Here is a 27,614-nt window from a genome sequence, read left to right on the forward strand (position 1 = left end):
TCAGATGCCCTTCCTTCCACTGGACCACTTCAAGGCCACTCACATGATCACTCAGCCTCAGGCACAAAGCACATCCTTCTGAACCAGGGAAGACACCATCTGCTCACGGGGGGAACTTCAAACACAAGCCCCCCACCACTGGAAATGGGCCACCTCATAGTTCTAAGGGTGAAAGTCTCAGAATGGGGGAGCAGATTCAGCCCTTCACTATCATTGCAGTGTGCTAACCTGACATGTGTGTAACCTTCTGGTAAGGACTGTCCTATTTGAGGTCCCTTGACCCTTTCTGTGGGGCTTTAGGCTCAGAATCTCAGGCTTCTCCCTGAGGTCTAGAACATTTTCTATACCCAGTGGTTGCATCGAACACAGCTCTAGTGTATGAATTAAGCCTGTGTGTGGTAGCTATGATGGTGACTGATGCCAGGGTCCCATGTGGAGACATATCAGATATCCTAAGTGCATGTGCCAATATGTTGATTGTGATGGGCACAGCACTCAGCCTATTAACTCCAAGAAAGCAAAGCCCTATGAAGCTTCTTCCACTAGAGGGCAGCACAGATTCTGGTTTAACATACCACAGTTTTACCAGGGGCCATATTTCAAAGGATCAGTCTCTTTCCACATGACCCTAGGAATTTTTAAATGAACAAACCAACAGAACTACCACGGACCCCGGACATTTTCAGGCACTGAAGTAGAATGTCAGTGAAGTAGAGGCTAGCACAGGCAGGTTTCATAAGAAAAAGGGATGGCCAATTTCATCTGCCATGGCCACAGATTCAAGGCTGCTCCTTTCCATGGCTAGCATTGCTAGCATTTCAGATGATTTAACTCCAGTACAGACATCAGTGGTATGCTCAGAAAAAGAGTTCTCCCTTCCTCTACATGGCTGTATTGGCCATTTGTGAATAAATTTGGCTGCCACAGATTCTTGCAACCCAAACAGGACCAGGGCATGGTTTTAACCTGACACATGCATGCTAGTAAATATCCTAGGCAGAGAAGCTGCTTCTCCTCCTCCTCCTTGGAACATTCAAACCCAAAACACAGCATCCCATGCAGGAGGAGACAAGACATCCAATTGAGTGGAAAAAGCACAGGAATGATCAATAACCACGGAATCTACCCATTACCTGCCTCAACCAACAAGGGAGAGTGCTCTGTACACTTTGAATTCTGGATGAGTAGATAGGGGGACCTAAAATAGCACTCCATGAAGGAGGAGTTTTTTATTTAATCACTTTAAACTGTACTGCATTACTATGAAGATGACCTGCAGGAGTGACCCACTCAGATGGCATTTGCTTTCTGCCCAAAGGAGTTTCAGGACCAGGAGCCCTAACCCTGAAGAGCACAAGAGTTCAAACTATTTCTGTTCAAGTTCACTTCTAATCCATATGTCCCAGGACCAAGAGGCATAAAGTAGAGTCAGTTTCTTCTCACAGGTGTGCACTTTCAGCAGGCAAATCTGAGGCTGCTGCACCATGGCTTGAACCCGTGCAGGCCCCGTGCATGCTGCTCCAGTCTGAGGTCATATGTGCATCAGTCCTGCTGTGTCAAGAAGACACTGTTTCCCTTGCTGTCATCCATTCCCTCTGGCTGTTACAATCTTTAACCTCCTCTTTGCATAGATCCTGATCCCTGAGCAGAAGGGCTTGAGGAAGACATCCCATGTAGGATGAGAATTCCAACATCTAACTCTCTACATGGCCCAGTTGTGGATCTCTGTATTAGTTCTCTGAAATACTGTACTATGGAGACAAAGTTAGGGAGAATAATTTCATGACAACTTTTCTTTAGCAGGACAGTGATATTTGGTTTTCCCCCCCTAAGCTTATTTAGACTCAGGCTCTAAGACACCAAGCAGTGTCAGTCATGGCTTCTATCTCTTGGAATGGGCCTTAAATCCAATCAGTTAGTAGAACAAAGACTGTTGGAATAAGCAACCACTACTGGACAGACCTATCACATTCAGGGCAGATCACCATTGAAGATCTAAGGGTCTCTAGCCTTACCTTTCTCTGACCACCACATTTGAAGAGTGTCCCACCCCCTAGTGGAACACACCCAGCACTAGTTGGACTCAATGGGTTAAAATATACTTATTGTAATACAACAAGGAAAGCCATTAGAACTCCATGTAACACTTTGGAACATGGGATTTGTGGCAAAAAAAATCTGGTCAATGGTGTTTGGCTTCAGAATAAACTACATAGTATTCTCTTGGGGGCAAGATATGGCTTTTCTCATCTATTTTTGTAGTAGATAAGGAAATACACCTTCCCCTTCTCCCCCGACAGAAATACCTTGCTCCCCAACCTGCCAGCTCTGAGAATGCAATCAGACAGGGCTGGCATTGGCTCCAGAGTGCCATCTCCCCTAGATGAATCCTTTAAGAGCAGCCCACACCCACTTACTGGAGTATCAAGACCTCATTTTAGGCCAACACATCACAACCTCAGGACATTTCTCCTCCAGAGCTCCCAATTTAACTGGTAATAACCAAAGTCAACCCAAAACTATCCCAAGACTTTTCTACCTCCTTTTTGCATGTATATAATATACCATCATTGTGCTTTGCATTAATTTTGGTGACCACAGTAACACATCTAGAACTCTGGTACAAAGAGCATTTCGCTAGTAACCATATTTGCATAATCATTCCACATTAGCTTATTGTGATTCATTATCACTTGACACATTCCTGAAAAGTTTAACTTGACATGTATAACAAGCCTGCAGACCAGAAACTGCATCAGATTTCTCCCTGCAGAGAATTTGTACTTTCCACTGTGGGAATGCTGTCAGCAGGTAGGAATAGTCTCAGCTAGAGAATACCCCCTCCCCTGGGTCAAGCCTCCCCCATGATTACCCAAGCCTGGTGACAGAAACAGACTATCATCTTGCTTTTAAAAAGACAAAAGAGTCATGCAATAAGCAGTCTCCATTGGGATGGGAAAAGTCAATCTTTCTCAGCTACACCTGACCTGAAAAAGTTGGGGACAAAAACCAGGAACTCATCACTGGGGCACAAATGCTTTCGTATTTCTAAAGATAAAAGAATGCCAACTAGCTGGACATGGTGTATTTTTGGGTGGGGGAGTAGAGGAAAGAAGGAAATTGTTATCCCTGCCATCCCATATGTGGTACCCCAGTATCAGAGAAACCCCAAGTACGGATCCAGAACTTCCCACAGAAATCTAATTTCCAAACACTGGAAATAAACTTGGTCAAAATGAGAGATCCCTTTAGCAACAGTACTTGCTATGAAGGACTGAGTGGCAGAAATGAACAATTAACTCCTGGAAGGAGATATAAAGTTCAATGCTTTCTTAGTTTTAATGGTCATTTTGGGGATTGAGGTGGTCGTGATTACATATATAAAAATACATTCAATAGCAAAAATATAAAATCCATATGAAGTACCACACCTTCAGAATGGCTGTTCTAACTGTACAGAAGTTCACTGAGGTGTACAGACTTTGGGTCTTGTTACCTTTGTGGCACATTTTATTTGCAAGCTTTTTATAATAAAGTTTAATGAAACAAATGTCACCTCCTCAGTTCCTCCCCAAGATGGCCTCTGTTATCTTTTTCACATTCGGCATACACATCAGGTATCACAAGCAAATGAAAGGTTTAGACTTGATTGATCACAAGGCAAACAGACTCACAAATGGAAAGCTCACCTCAAGGACCCACTTAAATTCAGCTCACAGGGAGATTGATTCCCTAGGTAAAAGATGCTCCCAGATCTTACATCTTATAAAGTAGGTTATGGTATCTTATGAAAGATCTAGACCTCCAGCATAGCTACAACTTGGTGAGCTACAAAGGAAATAAGCTCACATCCCAACCCAGTCCAAAATATGACACAAATGTCCATTGTCCACAGAATAATCCTAGAAATTCACCAGCACCAGTGTCATCCTCAATGTCATAATGCGAGTATGGTAACCAAATGGTTAATTATCATGAGGAATTATGATAAAAATAAGATCTGGCACCATACTCAAGATGCCAGACAGAAGACAAGAGTACTCAGATAGAGGTAATAGGGAATCCCATATGCTACAGCCTGCACTGTGGCTGTGAGGATGCCTTACATACTCAATCTCATACCAAAGGCCATACACTATTGCCTGACAAACAGGAGTATCTGCATAATTCTGTACCAACATTACTGAGAGCACTCCACTCTCTAATGACCAATATTGAGAGCTCTTTATCTAGAAGGCTTCTATGAAACACTGCTTATCACTCCAGCATCTAACTCTTCTGGTTCCTATGGTGACATCTGGCTTCACAAACTACTATGATGGTATTCTCCCCTCTGCATACTCCTTCCCCATCCACTCAGTATTCAGTTTCCTTGGAATACTGTGCTGCCATTTTCAAGTGCATACAGATCTTGAGAGATCTAGACAGCAACTGTCATATCCTCACTGACTTCCAGTGATTCACAAGAAGCCTGTCACTTCTGAGAAGACTATCATTTGGGGACTATTCAGTATGACAAAATGAAATGTTCTCAGACACATACAAATTGAGAAAAGAAATCTGAAATAGGTCCTGAGGGGCAGGAGGACCTGCATAAGCTTTCTGACAAGGCTCATCTAGAAACAGAAAAGAGCAATATTGTTCATTCCCTCACTACTTCTAGATTCTCACGAGGTCATTTCAGCAGATGCTAAAAATCCAGCACCAATGAAGGTACAAGTCACCAGGTTTCAGTTCATCACCTCGCATGAGTCAATAGCACTAGGACAGATGAAGTTGTGTTTTCAATCACTCCTGTGACAGTCACATGATTACGCAAATTATTACTAATTAATGAAATTAAAAGTTATCTACGTAATTTTCATAATTACTTCTAAAGTGACCCCTTGGGCAGCCAAACTTCCAGGCAGCCTCAGCCACTATTAGAAAGACACCATGGCTTCTGTAGGCTCAGACATCCTCATTGTAGTAGTAACTGTGTGATATGCATCAGTGAAGCAAGCATTGTAAAGAAACTGACACCAACTCCCACCATGTAAAGTTTTGTTCCTTGAGGTTTTAGTCTGTAGGACAATTCCAAAATTGTCAAACAGTAACAGAACCAAGAAGCTGTCAGATTTCAATGGAGGCGATGTCAAAAATAAAATTATGACAATGGAGCCTTCTTAATGTCATTGAGTTTCCACATGCAGTCCTGTCAACATACTCTCATTTCTATCAGAGAATGGGTGGGAAATATCTGCACAGTATCATGGCAGTCTCTAGAAGAGTGAGTCAGACAAGGCTTCCAGATAGATCCATGGATTACCAAAGCTTCTACAGCAGTCCAATTCTGAAATAGTGTTTAGACATGTACCTAAACATCTAGAAAGATCCACTGCAGAAAACTTCAATACAATGATAAAGTGTGGCAAGGAAAGTAACCTAGAGAGAACTTCCCACTAAAAGCCTGTGCAGAGAGTAGAATGCTAGACTCAGGTTCCCGGACCTCAGACTCCATGGTCCCAAACAAGTGCTCCACTTTTGAAAACCTCAGTAAGGACTCTGCCTTCCTTAATTCCAGGGCAGCACTGAACAAGGCCTTCCTAGGAGTCAGTTGCAAGCTGGGATTTAGGAGAGACCAGGGCATGGCACTTAAGGTTGGAAAGCTAATGCCCTTTTCTTTCAGGAGAATACCAAGAGCAGCAACAGTCCTAAGAACTCTGTGACAGGGGGACACACTGATACTTCCAACATAGGTGCTGTTGTGAAACTCCAATTTCAGGCTGTATTGAACAGCTGGACATGGTGCACAAAGAACGTTACTTCTCAGTGCCTATTTGGTTCTAAAATCCGTGCTTGTGGCAAACAGCCCACACAGGAAGGACACACGGAACTGCCACATCCAGAGTCCTGAAAGCACTTGCAGAGCCAGTATGTCCTCCTGCTCCTGAAGAACACTGTGCTCCTGTTCACCTGACAGTCCCAAGGGGATGGAAACAAGGACCTTCAGAAGAAGCTTCTTGAAGCCTCTACACAACCCAGGCTTAGATAGCCTGCTCAGAGCTTCTGGCTCTGAAACTCAACCTGCAGCCACCAGCACCACACAAAGCTATGAAAATTATTTACATTCCAAATGACATAAGGTCCAGAGATCCAAGGAAACAATGGAAGGGTGCTGTGGAAATCGCTCTGTATAAATAAAATGCTGTTTGGCCAGTGGCCAGGCAGGAAGTATAGGCGGGACAAGAGAGAAGAGAATTCTGGGAAGTGGAAGGCTGGGTAGAGACACCGCTAGCTGCCATGACGAGAAAGACATAAGGTACTGGTAAGCCACGAGCCATGTGGCAAAGTATAGATTAATAGAAATGGGCTAAATATAAGAGTAAGAGCTAGACAATGGTAGGCCTGAGCTAATGGCCAAGCAGTTTAAATAATATAAGTGTCTGTGTGTTTATTTTACAAGTGGGTTGTTGGACTAACAGGGCTTGGTGGCACCTGGAGAGAAGTGCTCCAACTACAGAAGGGTCTATGTCATGGCCTTCAGAGTGAAGGCTAATTTCCACCTAGAAAATTAAGCCTCTGGCTGAAATCCTAAGACAACCAAGCGGACTTGTGTGCAAGTCCAAGGAGACTCCTAAACATGTCCAACATCCAGTCATTGGCCTGAAAGTAGGAATCTGGACATGAGGTTGTTGGGGTGGACACCAAAGACCAGGAGTTGTTCCCAAAGAAGCATTATCTAATGTGGAAAAGGCTTTGCTCACCCTCTGTGGGAGAGCCAGGAAACAGAGTAGAAGGCACAGTGAGTGACAGACTGCACAGACCATCTGTGTGTTCTTGGATCAGCACAGACCCCTGTAGCAGAGCCTGGGATATGGTGATGTCTGAGTATTTATTACCTTAACAATGTGAGGAAATGGAAAGGCAAAACCCCACCAAATGCATGCTGACTTGGGCTATGTTCCTCTGGAAGTCACAAGGCATTCTCGGGGATAGCAAGGAAAAGACATAGGTAGATATAACAGTCTGGGTATAGCTACAGCTGTAAATGGCTGCAGCTGACATCTGTGCACAGCCAGCTTGGCTAACTCCTGGATTAGCCAGAGTGACACTGTCTAATCTGGACACAGAATACACAACCTGCAAAAGCTAGCACAGCTTAACTATGGTAAGGGCCATGTCTGAAACCACCTGTGTTACACAAACTACTAGAGAGGAGTCATGTAGTCTGTGTTGATAATTAGCTTGTGATCTAACAAATGAAGCTTGCCTGAAGACCAGAGTGCAGAGCTAAGCCATTTGTTAGCCTTAGAGGCCAGGCAGTGGTGGCACACACCTTTAATCCCAGCACTCAGAAGGCAGAGGAAGACAGATCTGAGATCAAGGCCACTCTGGGCTACACAAAACTGATCCACTCTAAAAGAGAAACATAGCCAGGCAGTGGTGGCACACACCTTTGATTCTAGGACTTGGCATCTCTGGCCTCTAATTCTGGCACTAGGGAGGTGGAGACAGGAAGTAATATGGCTGGACAGAGAGGAATATAAGACAGGAGTTCAGGTCCCTTTTAGCTGAGGATTTCATAGAGGTAAGAACTAGTGGCTGGATGCTCTGCTTCCCTGATCTCTCAGCTTTTATCCAAGATCTGACTCCAGATTTCTATTAATGAGAACAATTAGGAATCATGCTATAGTAGCTTATTCTCATTACATTACACAAATGAAGGCCACTAAGCATGCTGTAGAATAATTCATACCACTTCCACATAGATGTGAAGGCAATGTCACAAATGGCCACCTGTCCTATTCACAAATTCCCTTCTAGAACAATGTTTGATCTATAGAGATTTTGTTTTCTACGACTTGAATAAGGAGATCATAAATCTATAGGCTTTTTTGTAACAGATAATCATGGCCCAGCCTGCCTTTTTGAGCATCCACCCACAGCCACTATCATGTGGGGCAAATCCTTGCCATGTATCAATGCCTCTTGTTCTCTAGTGAAATTTAAGTGATAAGAGTTTCCACATATGTGCCTTTTAGTCCCCCAAATTATGACTTTGGTCCAAGCAGTACCTTGTGCAGAAACCCATCATTCACAGTTTCTGTCCATTCCAGACATGCAGCACTGGCTAGTCTTTCCCTCAGCATCTACACAAAGTACATATGGACCAGGGTGTCGGGTTATAACATAGGATCCAAAGCTGGGCAGAAATATGTCCAAGCAGGGGTAAGAACAGTAGAGGTCAGTGCCATGTCTTCAAGTTTTGTGATCACCATCAAGTAGCAAGAATTTTCAAAGTGAAGTAATGGACGAGAAGCCTATTCTAGGCCATAGAAAATAAACTAAGAGGAAGGAAGGGCCCAAGCATTGGTGAGGGAATCATCCTGTATTTGATAAGCATAAACTGTCCCCTAATTCTAAGATGATGTAGAAGTCCACAACTATTCAGAATTCCACCCATGAACGCCCATGGGTGACTTGGCAACATCTAGGAAGTCCTCGAGCTTTCCCAACCTAAGGAGAGATGGAACCCCAGAAAAATTGTAGCAGTGAGAGGAAAAACCTTTCCTCTTGTCACATCTGGAAATGCTAAGATTAACTAGGAAGAAAAGTACGAGGATGTTGGCAACCTCTTCTAATGCACAGGATACCCGGCTATGAGAATCATCCATCTGAGTTTCAGCACCATAAGGTTGAGTTGAGACAAATTGGTAATTTTGGCCATCAGTTACCAACACTTTAGACCCTTGGGCAGGTACAGAGAAGCACAGGTATCTTGAACATGTATCAAGTCTTTCATCATAAGGAACCACACAGAGAAAGAACTCACACCAGGTTGAAGCTTGTAGTTCCACACCTGAGAACTCAGTCATATTCCTTCACATTCCTCAACATTTTCTTGGGCAGGGGGCGGGGGATAGGTGGTCACCTGTAAGCCATGCATGCCCACTTTCAAGACCATAACAAGTTTGAGTCATTTCATGGGCTCCTTTGTGGGGCATTTATCCACCAACTTCACAGTGCCCCAGAGTTTTCTTGAGTGTGAGCAGCAGGAAATATTAGATAGACTGATTTATAGTGCAAAGATAAACCGAAAATAAAGGACAGAGGGCCTGGAATCTTTTCCAACGGGCCCTGTCTCTGCCCCAGGGTATTTATAGAGATGCCAAGGGGTGGAGCAAAAGACCTCCTCTCCCAACACAGCCAAGTGCAGACCATCTCAGACTCCTGCACTCAGGCCAGTGGTCCTAATCATCCTCTATGCAGACCTGCTGGGTAAAGCCACAAAGAACCCGAAAACAGGCTCTCACAGGTCCCCCTTTCTTAATATATAAAAAAGATAACTCATTATTAATAGCTTACAGCAATCTCCATAGCTGTTATACCTCCCAGTATAGGAGTGGAGGATGATATAGATAGCATTTTTTTTTTTAATTTGGTCCAAGGTGACTACAGCAGTCTTTAGCTGCATCAAGCCCTTTCTAAACCGCAAACTTAAAGAATTCCTTAACTTCACCATTACCATTAACAGTTTAACATAAATAATGCTGTACATAGTCACAATTCTTCCAATCTTACAACTCAAAGCAAACTCTTTACAGAACCATTTGAATTAACATAAATGGTGCTATATATAGTTGACAATTTTCTCAGTCTTAAAACTTAATAGAATAATTTGAATTTCTTGCTAACAGAACATAGGAAAAACTTCTGATGTATTCACAAACTTAAATATTTCCTTAACTCCACAAAACCAGGGTGCATTAATACAAATAAGTTAAACATAATTTCCGCAAACATACATTCGTTCTTAATTCCACTCATAACTCCTTTATAATTTTTTAAAACAAAATCTTGAACCTAGTTGGAAAAAATCCAAACTTATACAGTTCCTACAAACCCATATTAAAAAGCGATATTCTCAATCTAACCATTAACACTTTGAAAACTTTTAGCAAAACATCCAAAAGCAGTTCCTTAAAACTTTACACTTTAAAAGTAATCTCTTAATATACCCCATTTGCATTTCTTACTAACAAAACATGACATTAATCCACTCAAACAATATTTTTTAAATTAAATAGACTAAGGAATATTAATTCTTCCTTTTCTTTATAACTTTTTAAGCAAAAGTCTCAAGCCTAGTTAGAAAACCCAAACTTTTCCATTTAAACAGTTCCATTTGTAACACAAAACCAGTTCCATAAAGTAATTTCAATTTTACATAAACAGTTCCATAAAACAATTCATGAGTCACCAGTTAATAAAGCATATATGCATACACAAAATTTCATCTTGACTCTAGGTAGAAACAATAAATTTCTTCATTTAAACAGTTCCATTTTTAACCCAATTCCAGAAAACAGGTCATTACTATAAGTAAACTCAAAATTGTTCCATCGCAATGAAATCTCTATTGTTCATTTCATTTCTTAACTCCCAAATTCAAATGATAAATTCTGGCACTAGCCTTCCAAATATGAAGAAATCCATAGCCATAATCTTTTTGTAGTTTTATCTCATTATTTTAAGTGCAAAAAGTTCAAAAGTAAATTCTGATATCAGGCTTTCACTTCCAAATATGAGGAGACATTTCACAACCAAAACTTTTTTGCAGTTAACAATTTTAGTTCAAACAAGCATCTCTGCAACTTTTGTTCTCAGAGATCTTTTTAGTTACAGTAGTATTCTAAACCGCACTGTTTTTGACATTAGCTCAGGTTTTTCTGTGTTGCGTTGGTTTTCCATGGATCTCAGCTGTGGATGCCCTGTGCTGGTTCTGGCATCTGCCATTCTTAGTGGCTTCTGGAGCTTTTGAAACCATTCAGACTGCCTACTTTGCAGTCTACTAGGACACTAACTTCTGTATCTCAGGTTCTTTCACCATATACATTAAGCATAGATTCACACTCAATATTTACACTTTTTCACAAACTCACATATAACGTATCAATATCTACTTATGTATACTCTTTAAAGAAACTATAGAGCTACTTTAGCAAATATATTTCTTATTACTTATATACTTATATTCATTCCATCTTCTTCCTTATTTAAACTTACATTTACAACTAGCATCTTTTCTTACAAGCTCATTACTACGTGTTTTAAGACTACCTTAGATACTTTAAGAATATAAGCTTGCAAGAAGTAACTATTATCTATTTTACAAACTTATATAGGGCTACCATTAGCATATATTTAACTTAGCAAACACCTAAAGATTTCTTAACACAGATCTAACAATACAGAATAATTTCTACAAACTCATATAGCTTATTTTCATCTTTTTCTACTTCTTACTCTTAATTATCATCATTATCTCTATTAGAAAGATTCTCTTAACTAGCCAGGAAGTACATACATCATTTCTAAAGTTTAGAGTTTACAGTCAGCTTTGCTTTACAATACTGGGATTTAGTGAGTATTGTCATTATAGAGTTGTGATACTTGTTGCTAGGAAACTAACATTCTCAGGACAAAGCCACACCCCAAAGTTGTGAGTTCTCTCAGCCATTCCAAAACCGGCAGAGATGCACTGTCAGTGGTAAATTGTTTTTAACTAGAGGCTGTCCCTTCATCCAAATTTATAATAGCTCCCTTAAAAGTGCTTCAATTCAGACAAACGTTTCTACTGCAACAGTACTTTTGGTTTATTCTACCGAAAAACTTCACTTCACCCTGAGGGTGAAATTACCGTATTTAGCTGCTGCTCTTTGCAAAATACTGCACAGCTATTAGGTGATATAAAGTATTTTTCTAAAGGAGCTAGTAAATCCCAAAGCGGCACATCTCCAAACTCTATTTCCAGTGACAAAACCTCAGAAACACTCATGGAGCCTCTTTCATTCTGGTTCCTTTATAGGAACATCATTGGAGCTGACCTTCCTTAGTTCCAAATGCTCCGGTAACCACTGAGCTTCATTCTCCTCCTGTGAAAAAACACAAACATGTCCTTGACCCCATATTAAAACAGGATGGGGACCCTTCCATAATCCTGAGCAGGGATCTTTCCATTTCACTTGAGCAAAAGTCACTTTCGTGCCACTGTGCCAAAATCTATCTGCGGCATACTGCTCATGGACATCCATATTCAAAAAGTTCAGAACAAAAAGAGCATGATTTAATGCATTATGTGGTGATCGACGGTAAATTTCCTCCTTTTCTATTTTTATTTTTTGAAGTTGTATTTTAAGACTGCTATGAGCCCTTTCCACAATACTTTGTCCCTGAGGATTATAAGGAATACCTGTTTTATGTACAATTTCCTATTGGGTACAAAATTGCTGAAATGCCTTACTACTTACTATATTCAAAACCATTATCAGTTTTAATAATTTTTGGTATCCCCATATACGTAAAAACACTTCAAGCAGTGCATAATTACATGTTTTGTAGCTTCCCCAGGTTGTTCACTAGCCACTAAAAATCCTGAATAAGTGTCAATGGTAACATGTACATATTTTAATTTGCCAAATTCTGAGCTATGAGTAACATCCATTTGCCATAGATGATTAGGAAGAAGACGTCAAGGGTTTAACCCGTAAGTGAGGGACAGGAAAATATTTTGGACATACCCCACATTAACTATTTGACAAGCTGCTTCTTTGGTAAGACTGAATAGCTTCCTTAAGCTTTTACTATTTTGATGATGAAGAGCATGTGACTGTTGAGCCATTTCCACTTGGGATAATGCTATCTTTGTTAACTTATCAGCCATTGCATTACCCTCAGCTGAAGGACCAGGAAGATTGGAGTGAGCTCTAACATGGCCCTCAAAGCATGGCAGCTTTCTTTTGTGGAATGGCATCTTGAATTTGTTGAAACATTTTGACTTGATTGCTAGTTCCTTTATTTTCACCAAAACTTTTACTAGTCAAAGGAGTCAGAACATAGATGTTCTTTCATGAAACATATCCTTCATTAGCTTACTTTGAGAAAAAGCATTTTCAGGATTTAGTATTTTCACTTCATTAGTTTTAACTCCTGATATTAGCAGCTGTAATACTTAACATTGATTTCTTATAAGGAACTTTCAGGTGAAGCAACTATTTTTAAGGCAGATTTCTCTGAAGTTTGGTTCCCATCTATAAAGCAGTCATTTCTTTTTTGAATGCCTGTTTCCTTGTCTATTAGATTTGCAAAGGAATCACTCATTTGCAGGCTGTTCATTCAAGGCAAAGAACTTTTTAAATTTCCCATACGTATCATCTAACACAATGTTCAATATATGGACTGCTTTGCCTTGGTTAAGGATTTTAAAATGGCTTGTTTGCTCTTATTGGTAGCTTTTTGTCTGATCTGAGTTCTCAAGAGGTAACATTAAGCTTTCTAGCTTGCTTTGAGAAGAAACTTCATTCTGAGCTGGAAAGTTTTTGAACAGTATCATATTTCAGCTAAAGATGACATTTCCCAGAATGCATTTCTCTTCAACAGCTCACTGTTAAGAGCTAGCTTATGGATTCCATTTCCTATGGCTCATTTTGGGTCCAGGAGTCAACCTCCTATTCTTTTACCGGACTTGCTTTAGATGTTTTTGCTTTTGCAACAAGACATTTGAACCAAGAGTTTTCAGTTAAGGGACGCTGAGAGATTTCTATACTCTCCTCCGCTGGCTTTAACAGGTGTCTCTCCTTCATTGGACACTGGCCCGGGATCAGAACTGCACCTGCCTCGTTAGAGTGCATTGAGGCTGGCATTCCTGAGAGCAACCTTCCTCCAGGCTTGTGTTCCTTTGCCTTAGCCAGTCAGTGAAAAAACATTTACTTTCCCATAGATCCTTCAGAGAGATTTCTCCCACTGATTTTCTCATTTTGCTTGGTTCCTTTCCCCCGAGATGCAGAGCTTCAGATATCTCATGCTGCATTCATTGTTCCTTTGCTAGCCTTTGGAGGTAGGGGCTTTCTTCCCCCCAAATCTGCCTCAAAGTCTCAGCAGCTTTCACTGGTCATGCATTTTCTGGGGAGGAATCTGTCCCCCTCTGTTTCTTCAGAGTTTCTCCCTGACAGTTCCCAGTTTGGTCTCACTTTATTCCCTCTACCCCAGAAACAGTTTCCAACACTACAGTGGCGGCTTTCCCTGCTACTGAAGGTAGGGGCTTTTTGTCCATTTCTGTTTGGGGGGTCTATGTGGTTTGCATACAGACCGAAAATTTAACAAGAGAGGTTTTTGCCATCTCTAAGCTCGCATTAGGACAGGTGTTTTACCTCATCAGGCCTTCACTTGGCTCAGTCCCCCCAGTGGGTTGCATTTGCTTGTCTGGGTGCTAAAGGACAGAGTTTATGCCAGAGGCAATCACCCCTTAGGGTTACACTCTATCTCACCTGGAGTCAGTTGAAACAAAGCTTTTCTCAAAGAGATGCTTTCTCTGACAGAAAAGAAAGATTTACTCCTGGATAGTTCTGTTCTGCCCTGGCTGGGCTCTTTCCCCAGAAAGCGTTCTGACTCAGCAGCACAACTGCTTCAGACACAGTTCAGCTTTGCTGTTTTCCCAGAAAGGTCCTTTCTCTGATAGGAAAGCTTTTCTCAGATTTTTTTTGCAGCTGTGGACTTATCAACCCCGGACTCGTAGGAAAGCGGACAATTGTGCTGTTCCCACCGGCTTTAGCTGTGTTTGTTCATTAGCCTCTTCCCCTGGGTCCTGCACCTTCCTGCCTCAGCTCTGGGCTCCAGGAAGTTTGCAACTGCTGGAACCCGGGTATCCCCAAAATGCGCTCCAACTCAGAGACGCTGGACAGTCACCTCTGGGTTTTTTTGCTCAGAAGTGAGGATACAATGCTAACAGAGTTTGTATCACTTCAGGGGATCTTTGTGTTAGGCCAATTAGGAGCACCTTTTCCTTCTGAAATGCTCACTCAGAAACAAAACCCTTGATGCCTCAGCTCGGCTGTAACTGAAAAGCTTGGCTTTTTTGTTTTCAGGTAAGGTTTTCTGCCCTTTTGGGCTCTCTGTAGCTCTTCACCTACTCTCCCAAGCGTTTCCCTCAGGGGACTTTGACCCACTGTCTTACTAGCTTGAAGAGACAGAGCTTAGAAGAGGTTTTTAGGAACTCCATTGCTGCCTCCTGCATTGCAGGGAGGATTTTTAAAGCTTGAAAAAGAACTTGGAGAGGTTTTGCTGTCTTAAGAAGTTTGTTATTTTCCCTTAGAGCTAGTCACAAGTGGTTCCCATACTAATGACTTCAGGTAATTCTAGTTTTTGTCCTTTTGAGAAAGTTAAAGGTTTTAGTTTCAGTTTTTTAAGAGCTTTTGAGAAAGATTGAAGCTTTTTAGAGAGATTTTTCCCCCAAAATTTTCCAAGAAAAGCTTTATAAGTTTGAGAAATATTTTTCCCAAGAGAGAAAGACCAACTTTTCCCAAAACTTCCCAACTTTAAACTTTTTGGCTTCTTACACCCGCATTTTTGCCTCAGGCAGAAATCACTTTCTCCTGCCGCTTGGACTTAGCATTTCAGCTGTCCCCATGTCAAGAGCTTCTATAGGAAACGTTCTTCCCTATAAGCGCAAAGACCTTTTTTACTACCCGTAAAGCTCAAAGAAAGAGGTTTTTCCCAGTTTACGTTCATAGACCAAAAGTTAGAAAATTGAGTTTTTCTGTCCAGTTTCCTTAAGATTTTTTCTACACAAGCTTATGCTTCTAAGTTTTTCCCACACTATAATACTACATTGTGCCTTACACTTATTTTTCACAGATAGGAATTGAGAAAGGGATGGAAGATAGAAATTCTGACATTACTTTGTCTTTAGTCCCCCTCTTTTTCTTTAGTCCCCCCTTTTTTCCTTTCCCCCTTTTGTCTTTAGCCCCTATTCAGGCGCCATTCTGGGGAGCGTTCACCCACCAACCCCACAGCGCCCCAGAGTTTTCTTGAGTGTGAGCAGCAAGAAATATTAGATAGGAGGATTTATAGTGTGGAGATAAACAGAAAATACAGGATAGCCTCAAGAGAGCCTGGAACCTATTCCAACGAGCCCTGTCTCTGCCCCAGGGTACTTATAGAGATGCCAAGGGGTGGAGCAAAAGACCTCCTCCCCCTCAGCACAGCCAAGTGCAGACCATCTCAGACACCTGTACTCAGGCCAGTGGTCCTAATCATCCTCTATGCGGACCTGCTGGGTAAAACTATGAGCAACCCGAAAACGGGCTCCCACACTCCTTGATTTATCAAAGCTTTGAATCTGAATCCCCAAGTGCTTCCTTTATTTCCTGAGTCTATCTGTCATATGTGTAGACAATAGTGGACACAAATCTTTGTCTGTTCTAGACAGGCACTCCTGAAATCAGCTTAACTTCAGGAGATGTAGACATATGGAATGCTTCTGTTTCACGTAAGCAATAAAGTCATTCATACCAGATCCTAGGCTCAGACAATGAGACAATATGTGCAGCCTACATCCTAAATGGTGTCTCATCTTACAGCTTACATAATACAAATGGAGTTTCATGAATAAACATGGACTGTAGTTAGTCCTTTCAGGGCAGACAAGACACATGTCAAAAATCAGGTAGTAATGTACTCCACTACAGTTCAGAGACTCTTGAATTATTTCACCCAGTCTAGAGTTCTGAAAACTGAGCTATTGAAGGGTGCCACACTTGTCAGTAGTATGAAGCTGAACAAGATCAGAGTTGGAATTTTGTCTCATGTAGAGAACTAGTGGCCTCACCTGACCACTTTCTTCTAGTATCCTGCCTGCAAGCAGCCTAGGGTGAAGCAAGTCAAGGCTTCCAGGAGAATACACTCTGGCTGCCCATGAAGCACAGCAATGACCACCCCAGCAAGATCCACCATGGTGCAGTAGTGACACTTTTATACAGGAGGCAACCAACAGCTATCAAATTGGATTAAGTTCCACTCAACAGAAGGGAAATTAAGTGTGGTACTGGAAAGCTGGCCAACTTCCTGTGGCTGGAGAGATCACGGACCTGGGAGACAAACACCTACTACCACCAATTTGCTAAACCATTGAAATCTCTAGTAGTATTCTAGATGTGGATCCTTATAAACATCCATAAGTGTAAGCTCTCAAGTATGTTTCCTTTGAGAGGTGGAATCTATTCAAGAAATTTACAATTTGTCAAAATGAAGAGAGTAACTGAGCATGGGCTACCCAAACCAAAATCCTGTCTGTACAGTACAACCCCTATAGATGAGGCTCACAGATCATTGCAAAACAAGGGACTAAAGAGAATGGAAGAGCCAGAGGGGTCGTGACCTCTTCTGTGAGGTAGTAGGTCCAGCCTGTGAGATCTGGAAAGCCTCAAGTCTCAATAGTATGGTGGCCTAAACAAAACCTGAATAATGCAAAAACCAGTTGGCATGCCAACATAGATGGTGGAAATATCACAAGGACACATTCTACATTAAAAGCTACAGATGATCAATGGATTCAGGACGTTGCATATGTGTATAACAATATAGAGGTCATAATTTTGAGAGGGAGAGTGTCCTGGATAGTTTTAATATCAACTTGCCATAAGTCAAAGTCATCTGAAATGGAACCTCAATTTTGAAAATGCTTTCACAAGACAGGGCTATAGGCAAGCCTCTAGGACATGTAATTAGTGATTAATTGGGTAGAGTCCCAGACCATTGTGGGTGGGGCCATCCTTGGAGTGGTGGCCCTAGGCTCTATAAGAAAGCAGGCTGATCAACCCATGGGGAGCAAGCCAGTAAAAGGGGCACCCCCTTCCAGGCAGCTCCTGCCTCCGGGTACATGCTCTGTTTGAATTACTCTCCTAGCTTCCTTCAGTGATGGACTATGGATGTGGAAGCTTGAGGCAAATAAACCCTTTCCTCTCCAACTTGATTTTTTATCATGCTGTTTCATCACAGCAAAAGTAATTCATACTAAGAGGGGACTGAATGAATACAGTTGTAGAATGGAGCGGGCCAGTGGGAATGATTTTTTGTAAGTTTCAACACACACACAACAGAGGCATACAATCAAACCTTGAGATGTAATAATGATCAGCCCTTGGGTGACATTTCTAGCTCAGAAGTGGAAGACATCTGGTGAACTAAATCCACCTGCCATAGCACTGACCCTCTCTCTCTGTGGAACTCTGTACCTAGCTTAGGACACCTTCCTTAGATAAGTGCTACTCTAGGTCATTGAAAACACTTGGACCAGAAGTGCAAAGACAGGAATTCTCCTTAGAAAGACCCTCCTCCCAAGAGACAGGGCTTGGATGAAAGTTAAATTCTTGGGAAAACACATCCCACAGCCAATCAAATAGTGACACATTATGATGCTGATCTCCGTAGAAATCCCTGGTGGATCACTAGGAACTATAGAGCCAGCAGACTTTGGTGTGATACTACACCATCAAGTGATTATGTCCAGATAGGCACTGTCACACAATAAAGTTCCTGCTAGCCTGTTAAGATATGTAATATGACCATGGTGGGTGGAGAAGGTACCCATCTAAAATAGCTCTAGATGCTTCTGGGACTTAAGCACAGAAGAGATGCTATCCTCTGCCCTATAGCTGCTCTGTACTCAAGTTAGTTATGAGCCACATAAACACAGAAGTAGCCTCTTTTGGCAGCTGGAGTTTGAGAATGGAGGAAATTATTGCATGAGTGGAGTGCACTGTTTCTTAAAAGCTTAACTATCAAAGTCTCCCTACCCTTGAATTTATGTGCAAGATTCAGTCATCTCTCATCTCTTTACCAAGGTTCATGGGAACTTAGTGATATGAATGTCATCCTGAACTGGCCCGCCCTGTAGTCCAATGCAGTAGCTTAGGACAAAGATGCATTCTTGAGTTCAGTTAGGATGAGGCAGACCACTAACTATAAAATGGCCCTGAGCTGTCCATTAAAATGTTATGATTAAAGACCCTGCCTGGACTGCTTATTTTCACATAAAATCTTGTGTTACATTCTTTATGGTCAAGATTGCCTTTAAAACCTATACAAATTAAGGCTTGAAACTTTGAGGTGGATAATGTCGACAATTCAAAATATTTGTGTTCTCGAGAATTAAGGACATGATCCTCAAATGAATCCCACTAGGACTTCAATGTAGCAAAGAATCATTCAAAGGGAAATCAGGTACTGAGACCCCACATGCTCCAGGAAGCACTCCAAAGTCCACACCCTCTAGACTTCACATCCTTTGTTATTAAAACAGAAGACTCTGGGCACCAGCTCCCTGAAGATAGGATGTCACCTGTAGAATACACTACTACCATTATATGGATTGTTTTATACCCTTGCAGTTTTTTACAAACCATTTGTCCCCTGGGTTTCACACTTCCAAACCTCAGGCTTTATGGTCCAAGGTGTGCATACAAGGAAAGCATTACCATGACAACAAGCATACTGCCCAGAGATTTGATAAGCCACCTCTACTTAATCTCTGAGTTTTGCTGAACACCTTGTGCTTTGCTGCTTTCAATAGTCCAACTAGACATGGTAGCAACTGAGAATGGATGTGCCATTTCCCTTCAGTCATGGAATACAGTGGCCATTAGTGATATTCATGGGCTATGAAGGGCCAAGCAGCCCCCAGCACTCTCTCCAGTTGCTCCATAGCCATCTCCCATGACCATGATCTCTGCTTCTGCCAGATGCAGTTTCTATGCTAAGGTTGGGTTTACTACCTACATTTCTTCCAAAAGTCTCAGCAGTTTGTTCAAATCAGCAAAACTTAACTTGCAGATCTAGCTTCACCTTCAGTGACAATTTGCAAATAAAACAACTTGTTTCTTCCTATGGGGTAATAGCAAGATGCTGCTGACTCCTGACCCTCCTAGGTCCTGATCTTTTTATGTAAGCCATCTTCATAGCCTCCAGAGCTTTTATCCTGAAAATTCCTTAGCAAGGCATCATTCAATAGATCAGACTACAATGCAGTGTTCCACAGGACAAGATGGACCAAGTCACTAAACTCTGAGGTCAGATGAACTAGACAATCAGCAATAATTTTCACATGGCTAAATTCATAGGCCACTTTTCAATGTTCTGAAGCTGAAATAGGAGCCCAGCCACTGCCAAAAGCCATGACCTTGACCACAGAAAGTAAATGAAGTACAGAGATTTGTAGTAGAAATCCTGTTCCAAAGTCAGGAATTCAGTCTCCTCCAAATAGAACAAGTCCTGAGAGCAGCAAGAGATGAGACTAACTGCTCACCACAGGTGGACACAGAGTCACTCAATTCAATCCTTTATCATAAAGTCTTTCAGGACCCTTGTCAGCAGGACAGAGATATGACATCTGTTGTTGACTAAGACATAAGAATCAAATAACCAAGTCTTTATTTGAGACACCCTCACCAAGGTTGTGTCCTCCTGTTACTTGCTGTAGGACCCCTACCCAGATTCATACCAATAAAATGGCCTACCAATCCTTTGACATCCTGAGAAAACAAATTCCATGCCCTTCTCTCAACGTCTCCAACCAGAAACCTACTTGTGATCAGTGCAGGGCAGGGGAGTCCCTCACAATGAACCTAACAGCTCACGAGTACCAAAAACAATCCAAGAACATAGTAGGAGGGACAGTCTGAGGTCATCTGTATTGGGTAGCTGTTCCAGCTTTGAGCTGGAATTACTACCCCTGGTGAGTCTTCAGGGACCTGCCACACCTACCGATGACATGCACCTGGGGCTTGGACGAGTTGGGAGCCATTAAGACACAAGATACTGATGTGCCAGCTCTCTTGGTTCTTGGTGATCCTGAATGCTGGAAGGCAGACAGAACAGAGTTATTCAGAGAGCCCCACTAGATTACATCACACCTCTCCCAGAACCCTTAACCCTTAACGTAAACTGGTTGTAAGTTACCCCTAAATAAACATCCTTTAACTATGTGGAGTTGCCTTGTTAATCCCCACAATAGTCATCTGTCCATACCAACGGCTTCTTGATTAGGTGAGCCTAGGCATTTTATTACTGTATCACAATGCCTTAGTAAAGGCTACTTAGCCTGTTGTAAGGAACACATGTTGCTAGCTTAAACCATGATGTCCTACTGAATCTTAGATTAGCTTCAAGAACAAGCTGCTGTCCCCAGAATCACTTCTTCCCAAGTGAAGCCAGCCTATTCCAGATACTCCACAGCCAAAGTGGAAGCAATGACATCAGCCATTTCTATGCAGAAATAATTCTCCCTTTGGGGTGACTTCCAACTCTTGTGCTGGAGATCAAAAGGTACTGGCAATGAACTGACAGCTTCAGGATGCTGCCCTATAACAAAACTGACCAGACTCAACTTCCCAATGCCTCTAAAATAAGAGAAAGCCATCACAGTGTCAACTCAAGGAGAGTTTTCAATCTCTAGACAACTCTAATGTAGACAGGATCTGCCAAGAATGTAGATTGCCTCAGCCATCAACTGACTTTGTGCAATTATCCTAGTATTGGTGGTGGGCCAGTACACAACATTGAAGAGTCTCAACTGTAGATCAAGGACACTCCTTCCTGAAGATCTGCCCATGGACAGATCTGGCTCTTGAGTCTCCATCTTCTTGTGCTGGTTTGAATGAAATGTCCCCATAGACTTGGACATCTGAATACATGCATGTCCCCAGTTAGTGACCTTATTTGGGTTTGTCCCAGGTAATGACACTTGGGTATATTTAGGAGATGCAGCCTTGCTCAAGGTGGTGGTCTTTCAGTTTAAAGACTCCTACCATTTTGAGTGTGGAATGTTTCCTGCCTGCAGTTTTGAGGTGTCAGCTCTCAGCTGTGGTTTAACCAGCCTGCCCGATCCACTCTTCATGTTTGTGGGCTGTCTAACAGGTTAAGATCATTTCCCAAAGTGAGAAGCAAGCACAGCCAGTACAGTCCACTACCTGAAGACTTAGAAGTTTAGTTAAGGTTAATCTTTTAGAGTCTCATCAATTGGGCATGTCTCCTGGCCTCTGAACAATGTCATAGCCAAGTGCTCTCTCCAGGCAGAATCTTGGAGACCTTAGTTTCAATCATTCAGCCTCTTCCCATGAGCCATCTTTGGAGGAACTGGAGTCACCCTATCACAGCTCCCCTCTTCTAGGACAGTTAGCTTTTCCAACATGCCATCTTGGGATACAGCGGACATTCTTAGGTTTCCCTAAATCTGGAAGTCAGCATCAAGAGACACCACTAAAACCCTTTAAGTACACATGCATACATGTTATATATCCCAAGTTCAATGTGATAAAGCATCCTATCATGTGAGGCTTGAGATTCTTGAAAGCAGACTCTGTGGTCATCCTTTCCCAGATTCCAGCATATTTTCAAGTGTCCAACACCCTTAAAGTTCCAAATGTGCTTCCCCTGCCCCATGTGGTTCTATTAATAAAGGAGAAAAATTACCACTCTAGTCAGGCAGTAAAGTGTGCCCTTAAAATGGGTTGGGGGCAGGGGGTAAGCCATTTTCAACAGAGCTTACTAGGGTTTGTCCCACGATCCAAAAAAAAGCCTATAGTGAGAAAGCTCGTCCTTGGAACAGAATAATAGCACCTGCTGCCTTGGATGCCCCATTCTGAACTTCATCTCACTGCCTCAGCATCCCCAGGCTTTGCCTGGAATCTCATAAGCATACTTTTAAGTGAGGTATGCCTTAGGACACTTGGAATTCTTCTTGAGAAAGTACAGCCAACTTGCAAACCCTGGAACTGGAGCAGTGTTGGTTGCAATATTCTGACTTCAGTGCTTTTCATGCCTGCCTTGAGCCAATGCTCCCACCTACTCCTCAAGGTCAATTTCTATGGAAATAAACTCCTAGATCTAACATTTTATGAGGTAGCTCATGGTATTTTATGAAAGATCTAAACCTCTAGCATAGCTAGAACTTGGTGAGCTACAAAGGAAATAAGCTCACATTCCAACCCATTCCACAATAGGACACAATGTCCATTGTCCACAGAACTCTCCTAGAAACCCACCAGCATCAGTGTCATCTTCAAATGTCAGAATGCCACCATGGCAACCAATTGGTTAGTTATCATGAGGAATTATGACAAAAATTAGATCTGGTACCACACTCAAGATTCCAGACAGAAGACATGAGTACTCAGATGGTGGCAATAGGGAATCCCATATGCTGCAGCCGGCACTGTGGCTGTGAGGGTGCCTCACATACTCAACAACTCATATCAAAGGCCATACACTATTGCCTGACAAAGCCGAGAAGTATCTGCATACTGCTGTACCAACATTACTGAGAGCGCTCCACTCTCTAATGACCAATATTGAGAGCTCTCTATCTAGAAGCTTATCACTCTAGCATCTAACTTATGGTTGCTCCGGTGTCAGCTGGCCTCACCAACTACTACGAAGGTAAAATATTCTCCCCTATAGCTGGTCCTTCCCCATCCACTCAGTATTCAGTTTCCTTGGAATACTGTGCTGCCATTCTCGAGTGCATACAGAACTTGAGAGATCTAGACAGTAACTGTCACATCCACACTGACTTCCAGTGATTCACAAGAAGCCTGTCACTTCTGAGAAGACTAGCATTTAGGGACTATTCAGTATGACAAAATGAAATGTTCTCAGACACATACAAATTGAGAAAAAAAATCTGAAATAGGTCCTGAGGGGCAGGAGGACCTGCATAAGCTTTCTGACAAAGCTCATCTAGAATCAGAAAAGAGCAATATTGTTCATTCCCTCACTACTTCTAGATTCTCATGAGGTCATTTCAGCAGATGCTGAAAATCCAACGCCAAAGAAGGTACAAGTCACCAGGTTTCAGTTCATCACCTCGCATGAGTCATTAGCACTAAGACATAATTTTCATAATTATTTCTAAAGTAACCCCTTGGGCAGTCAAACTTCCAGGCAGCCTCACCCACTATTAGAAAGACACCATGGCTTGTGTAGGCTCAGACATCCTCATTGTAGTAGTAACTGTGTGGCATGCATCAGTGAAGCAAGCATTGTGAAGGAACTGACACCAACTCCCACCATGAAGAGTTTTGTTTCCTTGGAGGTTTTAGTCTGTAGGACAATTCCAAAATTGTCAAACAGTAACAGAACCAAGAAGCTGTCAGGTTTCAATGGAGGAGATGTCAAGAATAAAATTATGACAATGGAGCCTTCTTAATGTCATTGAGTTTCCACATGCAGTCCTGTCAACATACTCCCATTTCTATCAGTATCATGGCAGTCTCTAGAAGAGCAAGTCAGACAAGGCTTCCAGATAGGGCCATGGATTACCAAAGCTTCTACAGCAGTCCAATTCTGAAATAGCGTTTAGACATGCACTTAAACATCTAGAAAGATCCACTGCAGACAACTTTAACACATTTATAAAGTATGACAATAAAACTAACCTAGAGAGAACTTCCCACTAAAAGCCTGTGCAGAGAGTGGAATGCTAGACTCGGGTTCCCAGACCTCAAACTCCATGGTCTCAAACAAATGCTCCACTTTTGAAAACCTCAGTATGGACTCTGCCTTCCTTAATTTCAGGGCAGCACTGACTACGTCTCCTCGAGGTGTCAGTTGCAGGCTGTGCTGTCAGAGAGACCGGGGCATGGCACTTAAGATTGGCAACCTAATTATTTCCTTCACAGGAATACCAAGAGCAGATAGTAGGTACAGCCCTGTCAGTTCTAGAAGGCCCTAAGTCTCAACAATATGGTTCCCTCAACAAAACCTGAACAATGAAAACACCAGTTGGCATGCCAACATGGATGGTGGAAATATCACAAGGACACAGTTCTCCATTAAGAGCTACAGACTGTCAATGTCTACTAAGAAAAGGAGAAATCAGTTGCAGAGACAAGCCCCCAGCTATGTTTATGGTTGACCACTTGGGATGAGAAAACTTAAGTACATACAAGCAACACTAAATGGACTTAGGAGGTTGCATATGTGTGTATAGCAATAAAGAACTCAAGTTTGAGAGAGAGGGTGTGCTGGACAGTTTGATGTCAACTTGCCATAAGCCAAAATTTTCTGAGAGGAAACCTCAATTAACAAAATGTTTTCACAAGATGGGGCTGCAGGCAAGCCTCTAGGACATTGTCCTAGATCATTGTGGTGGGGCCTTGTTTGGGCTGGTTGTCCTGTGCTCTATAATAAAGCAGGATGATCAAGCCATGGGGAGCAAGCCAGTAAAAGGAGCACCCCTCCTTGGCAGCTCCTGCCTCCAGGTTCTCGCCCTGTTTCAAGCGATGTCCTAGCTTCCTTCAGTGATGGACTATGGATGTAGAAGCATGAGTCCAATAAACCCTTTCTTCGCCAACTGAATTTTTATCATGCTCATTCATCATAGCAAAAATAACACAAACTAAGAGGGAGATATGGAAGGAATTGGAGAATGGGGATAGATAGCTGGAAATGATTTTTATATTCTTATGCACATGGGCACAAAAATGATGTAATAATGCTCAGCCTTTGAGTGGCATGTTTAGCTGAGAAGTAGAAGACATCTGGTGAACTAAATCCACCTGCCACTGCACTGACCCTTTCAGTGGAATTTGGTACCTATTCTGTGGACATGAGATTGAATCAGTCTAAAGAGTCAGGACGTTGTGGCTCACACCTATAATTCCAGCACTAGGGAGATGGACACAGGATCTCAAGCCCATTCGTTCTGGGGATTCTTAGAGGTAGGATCCCACCATTGGGTCTGAGATTTGATAGAGGTAAGAAGCAACTATGGCTGCTCTGCTTCTCTGACCTTTCTGCTTTTACCCTGACTCCAGGATTTTATTTATTAAGACTAATTAAAATCACACTTCAAGAAGCCATAAAGGAATGTCACTCCCTGGCTTGCTAAGCCCACTATCTTATTCATCCCTGCACCATCTGCCCAGGGGTGACACCACCCACAGGCAGGGTACCACATCATTAATCAAGAAAATGTTCCCAGTCAGGCAGTTGTGGTGCCATGATTTAATCCAAACAGATACGAGTTTAGTTGACCTCAAATTCACAAACGAAGTTCTACAACAGCCAGGGATACAAAGAGAAACCCTGTCTCAAAAAAAAAAAAAAATATTCCCAAAGACATGCCAGGTATTTCTTAGTTAAGATCCCTTTTTCCCAGATTTGGTCACATTTGCATTAAGTGACCCCCCCCAAAAAAAACACAACCAGGACACCCTAAAACTGGGATCAAGTCACAATCACCTTCAGAATCCCATGTAGAGTTCCCAGCCAGGCTTACAGCCCAATCTGCTGCCTGATGCGGCCCTGCCTGTTTCTATCCAGTTGTTTTATACAATATGCTCGTTTGCAATCTTCATACATACCATGGCCCAGCAAATGCCAACAGCCATGCCCTTGACCACAGAAACTAAAAGAAGTACAGAGATATAAGGGGACCCTGTTCCATAGTCAAGAATTCAGTCTCCTCCAACTATCACAATTCTGGAAAGGAGAAATAAGCCAAGATATCTAGCTACATTATCTAGCCACATTCTCTAAATTTGCCTTTACTCATGATTTTGTGATATCAAGGAAGTCAAATGTAGTATAAATCAGAGGAACAGTCTCATAAAAGACTAACTTGTAGGTTACTCAAAGTTGGTCATAGCAAATCCAGACTTGTATCAGTAAGGCCACCCATTTCTTCAAGGAACAGATGCAGTGTTAAGGAATCAATGCCATCCAAGTAGTTTACACCTCCACAGATGAATGCTACACAGAGAGACTCTTCACAAAGCACACGGACAGTTCACAAGGATCTATGAATCAAGCCAAATTCTTTATGGCCCAAGTCAAAGGTGAAATAAGTCTCAGTGTAAACATCAAATGGCTTCTGGCCATGATAATATGAACAGGTTGATTTGTATCCTAAATGATTTTCTCAAATATCCAGTAATAACTGCTTGTACTTTTCCATACACATAGACACAGTGCGGTGGTTGTGGACAATCACACTCATCACAATGACTGCAGCAAACTGTCCCTATTTGACACTTATGCCCTTTTCCCATGAGGCCTTGATAGTCAGGTCAGCCCCACCTTCTTAGGAATATACCAAATATCCAGCCTTTGTCAAGAACCATCTATGGAAACTCCTTAGATGCTAGCTCCACATAGTGGCTCTTTGGATGTCTACATTTTCCAATGTACATTTTTTAGGACACTGAAGCCCTGAATTTTCTCTGGCCAAGATGATCACATTCAGTCTCCTTTAAAGTACGTTTGTTCATGGTTCTTCAATAATCAGACTTGCAAAAGGTCAGCCAGAGCTTGTGTGGACCACGTGAGAGCAGAAAGCTCAATACAGAATAGATGAGAAAGAGTCCACCCCAGGAGGGCAAAACTAGACTTGGCAGGAAGCCACTCCAAAGGCAAAGAAACAGACCCCAAGGGACCATCCTCAAGATCCTCTTCAAAGCACAAGACAGGAGCAAAACCTATACCCTATCTGAAATGCCACAAGTGTCTACAAGTCACATAGTGGAGACTCAAATCCTTGACTAGAGAAAGGAACCAGCATTCAGAAATTCACATTCCTTTTTAGAAAAACTGTACTCTGGTGTTCTGATAGATGGGGAGCAGGTTGGGATACTGACCCCACAGGGACCTAGCAGCACTAACCACCCTCCTTGTGGTTTACATAAACATGGTTAAACCCAAGTTCATGAGGAACCTTGGTCTTTCCACTATAGCAGGGTCCTAAATGGGAACCAAAGTACTGCTGAAGAAATAGAATTTCTAAAAAGATGACATGCTAA

The sequence above is a fragment of the Onychomys torridus genome, chromosome 10, assembly GCF_903995425.1.
Source record: "Onychomys torridus chromosome 10, mOncTor1.1, whole genome shotgun sequence".
NCBI classification, from domain to species: Eukaryota; Metazoa; Chordata; class Mammalia; order Rodentia; family Cricetidae; genus Onychomys; species Onychomys torridus.